Source organism: Argentina silus (genome assembly GCF_951799395.1).
Source record: "Argentina silus genome assembly, chromosome: 2".
NCBI classification, from domain to species: domain Eukaryota; kingdom Metazoa; phylum Chordata; class Actinopteri; order Argentiniformes; family Argentinidae; genus Argentina; species Argentina silus.
The window spans coordinates 24,619,866-24,629,207 of record NC_139656.1 but is presented as its reverse complement, the minus strand read 5'-3'; the positions used below and the strand labels follow the sequence as shown (position 1 = coordinate 24,629,207).

At 49.0% G+C, this 9,342-nt stretch overlaps 1 protein-coding gene across 1 annotated transcript in view; it reads right to left on the bottom strand.

The window, feature by feature from the left end:
- Positions 1 to 9,342, bottom strand: part of LOC310801269 (roundabout homolog 2-like) — a gene marked incomplete at both ends in the record, with an annotated part of 104,258 nt that overhangs the window by 57,020 nt on the left and 37,896 nt on the right. The gene's annotated exons all lie outside the window — the stretch shown is intronic.

Sequence of the window (9,342 nt, the reverse complement as noted above, 5' to 3'; positions counted from 1 at the left end):
CAGTACTTAGACTGCATGAAATACAATTCAGTGAGTCAATAAGAGAAAATGGATGTATAATATCACCGTAATCTCCATTGGTGAAAGCACTGGTTGGCCAAATGCTGCCAATTATGTTGTGTGTGTGTGTGTGTGTGTGTGTGTGTGTGTGTGTGTGTGTGTGTGTGTGTGTGTGTGTCAGTCTGTGAGTGTGTGTATGTGTGTGTGTGTGTGTGTGTGTGTGTGTGTGCATGTGTGTTTGGGAAGGTAGTGGAGTTGATAGGGTCGGCCTTGAATGTGTGTGTGTGTGTGTGTGTGTGTGTGTGTGTGTGTGTGTGTGTGTGTGTGTGCGTGTGTGTGTGTGTGTGTGTGTGCGTGTGTGTGCGTCTGTGTGCGTGTGTGCGTCTGTGTGCGTGTCTGTGTGCGGGTGGGGGATCTTCCAGAAGGAAAAGACAGCTGGGGTCGACACCCCACTCTCCCCTTCCTCCGTAATCTTAATGCCCTTCACTGACCAGATTAAATCCCAGATGACAAAATGCACAGAGACTGTCGTGAAAACATCTGTTCAGGGACACTGTGTCCATTCTTCCTTCCGTTGAGCCTTACCGGTCACTACTCAGTCCCCCCCAGTCCCCACGCACACAACATCTGCAGCCACGGCCAAGTGCACATTAACCACTGAACCATGAGCCCCAGCTAACCCACTAACCATCAGAGCATCATCCTCATCTAATCTAACCCCGTTCTGCTTTTTTTAAAAGGGCACTAAGACAACTGCTCCCCAACTAACAACGTGGTCCACACCTGGCCTTCCATTGAACCACAGCCATTTGACCTTGTTTTGGTTTCGGAAATAATCCCGTGGTCTCCATTCAAGGCCAATAGAAGTGATACGAAGGACTGAAGTATCAGTGTTTTTGTTGGTCAACCGCAGGGGTGTTGTGACTCATTGGCCCTCGCTGGGATGTCGTGTCTCCATGGGTTTCCCTTTTCTCTGATAGGCTGACCGCTGGCTGTGTGTCTCCCGTGGAGTGGTTCTCCCAGGGAGGGGCTGCGGGCAGCAGTCTGGCTCTCAGTGCTGTTTGTCCCCTGTGCCCTCTGCCCTCTCCCTCTGAGCAGGACCCTGGCACCGGGCTGAGGGAGGGTGGTGTGGGAGCTGGAAGGGTGAGGACATGGGGAGGTCATGGGGGTGAGGGAATGGGGGCATGAAGTGTATGTTGGGGGGAGGGGGGGAGAGTGAGGGGGACCTTGGGGAGTCTGTAGGTGGGAGGGAATGCTAAAATGCATTATGTAGATATACAGTGTGTAAAATAGGGGTATTGCGTGTGAGATTGGGGGACGGTGAGGTGAAATGAGGTGAGGAGTTAAGGAAGGGGACGGAGAGGTTGGCATGTGTGGGTGGAGTGAAGGATGTACTGGAGGATATGGCAGGGGAGACTAGGGGAAAAAGTAACAGTGAGATGAAAGTCACTCAGTACATGCACAGTTAGGTTTACTCCCTGCATGAACAATTCAGTCAAATACCTCAGGATGTATTGGGAAAAGCAGTTTTTGAGGGGTAAATGTATCTATGATTTCATCTACAGTATTTTTCTCCCTCGCTCGTCCCCCATGCTGTTGCTTTTCATTTCCATGCTAGCTAGTTAGTTAGAAATTAGCAGCGGAGACGTCCAACAGTCTAAATGCAAAAAGCCTGTTTGAAGTGTTACATTTAAAAGCGGGGATGCTCACTTGTGATAACTGATTGGTGCGACCACCTGTCAGGAATTTCATTTCGATTTCCTTCATCTGGAGTGTGAGGCGTGCGGAGCAGAGGGACTGATTAAAGGTTTTAATGGAGCATTAGTGTGTGTCTAGTTTGTCTTCCGCATATTCTTTGAACTTCAGTGAGTTTATTTGGTGTTTTTTTTTAAGGTGTTACATTTGCCCCCCGCCTACTGGGCCTAATAGCTTGGCAGTTACAATGCAAAGGTTTGGCAAGGAAATGTGGCTATATTTGGGTAATAGCAAAGCATATCTTCATATCAATAATCTGACTGCAAGTAATTTAATTAACACAATGTGCAAATAATGGTTGAGTCTGTGCTGATTAGTGCACAAATGGTTGAATAGAATTAATCAAATGAGACTTTAATAATACTGTATACGTATACAATTATTACAAGGCAAATACTTCATACAAATATGTTACATTCTACCCTCAATGGTAAATGATAGATGGGGAGAGAGAGAGAGAGAGAGAGAGAGAGAGAGAGAGAGAGAGAGAGAGAAGGACAAACCACACTATCTGTTTACTGTGCTCAACAGCAACACCTGAAGCTGTGACCAGGACACCAAGGCAAAGAGAGAAGAGAATTCTGTTTTTTACCCAACTTTCAACCATAGTATTTAAATTAAAAGCTGTTTGCATGGGAACTGATCAGATCTCCATCCTAGTCAATTTTATACTGATGACACCACAGCTTTGACACCTTCCAGATCACAGCCAACTGTCTCATCGGGGGAAGTGTCATTTGAAGATAGGGGCAGAATTGATGTTTTCCCCCTTCACTGTTACAATTGCCCCCGCTCAGGGGCAAATGAAACATCAGACTTTTTGGATTAAAATCAATACTGTGATCCAAGCGTCCTCTTTAGAGACATATGTATGTTTCTGATATCAAGGTTGAGTGGTCTCTGGGTAATAGAGTTCATTGCAAAACATTTTACAATTGCCCCCGGTCTCTCCTATAGCTGTCACGTTGCCAGAACCCCAACACGCACCCCCCCCCCCCCCCCCCCCCTCCCCGAGGCTAACACATGCCAACCTGGCTCTAATCCTGCCACTCGCTCCACCCGCCGCCATGGCTAACGCTAGCCACTAGCCGCTAGCTGCTATCCCCAAGGGAGACACAGGGGTACATGTACGCCGTAATAGAGAATTAGCTAGCGTGCTAATTGAGAGATGTGGACGGTATCTTGTTTGCTGTCACACCGCAATTATGGCCTCTATAGGAGCGGAGAGCGGATTGACAGACATGAGGCTACAGCACAGCGGCCGCAGATGGAGACTGACAGGTACAAGAGGCTGTGACGGCCCACGGGAAGCTGTTCCCTCACGTCTTACGTCCGAAAAATGATGGATGAAAAGAGTGAGAGTGGGAGTGAGATAGTACTACTGTAAATTAATCAAGCTGGCTGATGTTCCTCCCTTTTTACTCAGTGAGGGGGGGTTATACTATAGAAGTCTGATGTCACACTAATGTGACCATGGCCTGAGTCTCTCCTCTCCGTGAATGAGGCTGGGAGTAGCTGATGTAGGGTGGGCTGCTGTGATGGAGGTGAATGACTGTGGGGGGTGGGAGGGGGGGGGGGGGGGGTTGCACTGAGCAGAATGGTGGGTTGGCCTAGATAAGAGGGTTTGTAGGGTAGGCCACATGAATAATGTAGCCACTATGGAGCCCCTCTGGCTGACAATGCAGATGCTCCTCACCCTGTACCCCCCCCCCCACCCCCAGCCAGGATGGAGAGTGGTGGGTGGAAAGGGGAGGGAGAGTCAAATTAGGGGCATTATGTCATGAACAGACAAAAGTGTTTGTGAATGCCTTGAAAGCAGTATGTAAGGCTTTGTCCAGTTGAATATGTGTTCATGGAATAGTGGAAATCTGTTGAAAGGAAATGGTTTTATGACGGTAATGCTTATGAATGCTTCATATTTCAGCAAATTATACACACGCCTCAAACTAATCCTTTTGTGGATGTGTTTTTACCCCTTTCGTTGTCACTTGGGGAGAAAATTGCATCGACATGCCCACTCCCTCCCTCATGCCAGGTCTCTAATGAGCCTGTCTCCTCCCGAATTGATTTCTTATTGTTTAACAGATCCTCCAAAGTCTCCCATCCATCATAAAGCCATTCAATACATCACACATCATGCTGGGGCCTTCAGTTTGCCACACAATCACATCTGAACTGCAGAAACCATTATAAACCACATACCCCAGAGACACACTCTAAGCCATATACACATTTAAGACACATACAGTACACTACACAAGCACACACACACACGCACACACGCACACACACACACACGGCCACATGCGTGTGTGTGTGTGTGTGTGTGTGTGTGTGTGTGTTTGTACATGTGTTTGTACTGTATGTGTGTTGTGCATGATGCCAAACGAGAGGGCAGTGTCTTTGATTAACTAATTAGCAGTCCATGTTAAGACTAAATAGAAACTATTAACTCCTGGCCTCTCTGCAAAGCCTTTAATTTCCCTACAGACTGAAGGCTGAGGCCAAAGGCGCTGTTATTTGCTCAGTATGGCCCAGGTTTGCAGGTCACCTATGAAATCCATACAAACTCATTTAGCTCTTTAATGAAGCTTTGATTGACTTTTCCCGCCTAAACACGTCTGAATCTTTGCCTCCTCAGTCAGCAAGTCTGGGAAAGGAACAAAAGAAGGAGCCTGGAGCTGACCCACCCCCCCACCCCCCCACCCCCATCCTCATTTTCATTTTTACAAACGCACAATAACACCATATATTGTACATTGCCGTGGAGAGCTGAATAAAGCCCTACAAGTAATTAATATGATGGGAGAGGATTATTCGCCATAGTCAGAGTCCGCCCAGGGTTAGCTGGCTTGGTGGAGTGCTCTTGCATGACATAGAGAGGGGGATGAGATGGTTTTCTACACAGCGCATCTCCACAGTGACAGCAGTACTGCATTGCTGCTGCTGCTGCTGCTGCTGCTGCTGCTGCAGGACTGTGAGAGAGGGAGGCTCCTCTAAACACACACTACTACACTGATAGATGACCGAGGCATTGGGGCGCAGTGCCTCATGTCATTAAACAGGGGCTTTCAGTGAACACAGCTGCTATGAGCTCCCACCAGCAGACAGAGAAGAAGCTCATATCATTCACTGCTGTACGCGCTTCTTGATGGAAAAACCAGTGGGGTGGTGGGGGAGCTAATATCGACAGGGAAGGAGATGCTATAGGGGAGGAGAGAGAGGAAATGGAGAGTGGAAAAATACAAGAAAACTGTATAGGGGAAAGAACAAGAGAGAGTATAGGATTGGAGATAGTGGAAGACTGATTGAGTTTAGGGGTCACATCAGCTTAACTTGTTCTGAAATTGCTTCATATTTTCATTTCGCATTTCTATTGGTAAACCTAATAACGTCAGGTATATTATGAAATACGATTGGTGACAATGAATTCATATGGTGATGAGGGTTAGTCTCAAATGCACTAGCTTTGTTCAGGGATCAAAGTAAACACAATGCACAACACGGCACCGCTAGTTAGCATGCTGCATGTTCGTTCACACCAGGCGGCAGCCTTACGCCAACCAACTGTAAGAAAGGGCAGAGGAGCACTTCAAGGAGTTAGCATGGTCCAATTAACACCAGATGCTAGCCCTTAGCCAACCTACTAGAGCAAAGTAACGCACCTATCTCCAAGCAGTTAGCATGGTCCAGTTAGCACCAGATGCTAGCCCCTTAGCCACTCTCTCTGGCCAAGAAAAGAATAGGCGGGTATTCCTTCCAGTGACATGCGGTGACGCACACACAAACCCCCACACCGTAGCCTGGTTCTGGCTTTATCGCTAGTCTGAACTCAAAGCGCTTACTCTACAAAAATAGAGTTTTTTTTTTCCCATTGTCATTCCTTTATCATAAAATGATGATGACATAGCGATTATATCATCCCTTACTCAGACACCACTTTCAGTGGCTTTATGTCTCTCAGTACAGTAAATGTGGAAGGATATCTAAATCACTGTCTGTCTGTTTGCATTGCGCCTGGGTCGGAGCAGTAGATAATATCACTGAAATAACAATTACATACATCAATGGAAACAGAAGCGACTCACAGAGAGTGGTGCATACCTACGCCTTAAAATGCACCTAATCTCGTTTTCTATGGCGTAAATATACTGTCTGTGAGGCGGCTCCTCCCATGCCCTCTCATCTTACATCCTCCCAGCTCTTTAGACGGGTGGCTGGAGCGCGACACAGTGACGGCATTGTCATGGACGACAAGACCCCGCTGACATTTGAAACTGTCAGGAAGTGCGCCGCGGGCCAGCCGAGTTTGCTGAACTTTGACCTGGCTGCTCAACAGAGCCTTGACAGGAGGGTGGGAGCCAGACGAAGGGATTAGTACAGGAGTAGGGTGTCGACTCGATGCAGCCCCCCCCACACCCAGGCCAGGCCACCCTGTCCCCTCACAGAAGACACACTCCCCTCCCTTCCTCTCCCCTCCCCTCCCCTCCCCTCCCCTCCCCTCCCCTCCCCTCCCCTCCCCTCCCCTTCCCTTCCCTTCCTCTCCCCTCCCCTTCCTCTCCCCTCCCCTCCCCTTCCCCTCCTCTCCTCTCCTCTCCTCTCCTCTCCTCTCCTCTCCTCTCCTCTCCTCTCCTCTCCTCTCCTCTCCTCTCCTCTCCCCTCCCCTTCCCTCCCCTCCCCTCCCCTCCCCTCCACAGAACACACAGGGACACACGGGGGCTGGCGGGCACCAGGTTGTGAGCTGTCAGTCAGTGTGAGAGAGTGGGACATATGATTAATGAGAGCTGGCACGGTGCCAAATACCCATGGGTGCCTCTCAGCACGTGCAGCCTGTGGTTTCACCACAATCTCAAAGTCACACTCACCACAACGTACGGTACGCAGTGCAGAATGAGGACTGTCCACAAGCCCACACGACCTCAAGACCGCAACAACCGCGACCGCATTCGTCACTGCATGACGAGCGACCGCAGCCACTGCTATCTATCAACGTCTGAAATCGGAAAACCGTGACCTCTATAATCGTTAAGTACACTGTAACCCCACGAACACAATATGCAACTCTGTATACCGTGCTAGCCACAACACTCCAGGCGAGAAGCCCATCCGTTGGTCTGTCTGTCTGGCTATCTGTCTGGGACGATGAGGATTTATTGATTGATGATTGTCTGGCTGGATACTCTTCTGATAGCCAGAGGAGTCTACAGACAAGAGGGGGGGGGGGTGGGGGGGTCTGTTTTTGAATTATTTATACCAATCAACACCCTCGCATTCCCCCTTGTTCTCCCCCCCCCTCCCCCCCCACGCCTCCCCTCTCAACATATCATCATTAATGTGATTCTGTCACTTATGAGAGCTACTAGGGAAAACTTACTATTCCCTTCAGCAGCCAGTCACTCTGATTATGAGTGAAGTCTACAGGGGGTCTGGGAGGTCAAAGGGGTGTTTGTGGGTGTTTGTGGGTGTTAGTCTGAAATAGCGTTCAGCTGCAGTGTTTGGCTGCATGAGCGGCCCCGGGAGGTGGGAGGCTGGCTGGGTGTTGCCGACATCGACAGCAGGTGATGATTGTTATTAAAATAATCCCCGGCAGTGCCGACAAAACAGCAGGAGCCTGCCGACATGGTGTAACACTATCAGAGAACACAAATGTGTCCTTTTCAAGATCCTGATTCGACAGCCCCTCGGGGTACGACGAGACCAAAAAGTGTGTTTCACCACATGCAGAGTGGCTTACATCTCTATTCATCTCTACTCATATTTTTCACCGGAGTCAACTCTACAGAAAGTGTTCATACTCATGTTAACCAACTACAAATGAGATGGGGGACAGCCTGTCCAATCTAGACAGAGCTTTTAAAGTGCCTCATCACTCACCCAAAGACGACCTACCCTCCACTGCTATCAGTTCCTGTGTTGACGGGATGGGGTGGGACTCACGATTGGAAAAAGCAATCTGATTTGCATCTTAATGAGAGCTCTCTCACTTTGCGCGAGTTTTGTCTCAGTGAAAGGTGTGTGTGTGTGTGTGTGTGTGTGTGTGTGTGTGTGTGTGTGTGTGTGTGTGTGTGAGGAGGGGTTTTGAGAGGGGGCGGAGTTGGACTAGGGTTATGGTGACTGTCAGCATATCCTCCTCCCACCACACACACACACACACACTCACAGACACACACACACACACACACACACACACACACACACACAGCTGTCTTGTTTGAGGCCTGATGTGTGTGTCTCAGATATCTTGCGGGTCTTCACCCATAATCCTTTCCCAGGACAGCAGGGCAGTATTGATTACAAACGAGGGAGAGGAAACAGCAGGAGGAGGAGGAGAAGAAGAGTAGGGAGGCATACAGGATAGAAGGGGAAAAGTGAGTGACAGGGGATAGGAGTGAGGAAGGAGAGGCAGAGGGGGAGGAGGGGACGAGGTTGCACAAGGAGACACAGTGTTCTCATGTTACATCTTCATCCAGCAGCTGTTGGGGTTTGAGAGAGATAGAGAGAGAGAGAGAGAGAGAGAGAGAGAGAGAGAGAGAGAGAGAGAGAGCGGGAGAAAGAGAGAGGTGTCCTTCTTGGCGCTCCTTCAATCTCACACAGGCTCAAATCCACCAGCGCCGCTATAAGATCAGCACAAGTCACAACAGGGACGGAGCAGCCATTACTCTGCTCCTCCACTGGCCCCCTGGGGCACAGACGGGGCAGATGCCTGGCGACAGATTTAGGGGAGGAAATATGGAGGGAACACCTCCCACCTCCCTCCTCCCTCTCCTCTCACCCCAGGGAAGAAAGTGTACACCACACTGAAGTCTTCAGGTCATATTTTCCCCCCCAAAGGCCCCCCCACATAAAACATGCTGCAAAAAAATCTGTGTACGGTATGGAATGTGCATCTATAGGTGTATAGGAATGTATACCGTAGCTGTAATATTCATAGACAATTCAGAATTTGTTCTGGTTCCATTATTTCTCTTTTGTCTACTGTGAGCCTGTGTGTGGCTGTGTGTGTTGTGTGTGGCTGTTCATGGCAAGGAATCAGCTCAGTTTAGCACATAATGGAAATGTGAATAGCCCAGAGCAGCTTTCTCCCACACAGGGAGAGAGCTGGCTGGGAGCAGCCTCCTCATCTCCAAATCCAAACGGAGAAAGGAGAGAATAAGCTGGGTGAAATCCTGCCCTCCTGCTCTCGCTCCCCGGAGCGGTTTGCAGCTTCTGCCCACGCATCACTCACAAAGGTCAAGAACAGGTCTCTCTTTAACAATCTATGCACACACACACACACACACACACACACACACACACACACACACACACACACACACACACACACACACACATGTATGCACACGCAGACACACAAACATACACATACCCGCACACACACACACACACAGACACACACACACACACACACACACACACACACACACACACACACACACACACACACACACTTCAAGACACATACACACATAAATACACACACAAACACACACAGACACACATAGATGCACTAGCATTTACACACCCACACATTATACACACTTACAGTACCCTAACACAAAAGACACAGTGCATTCAGTCAAATAGGTC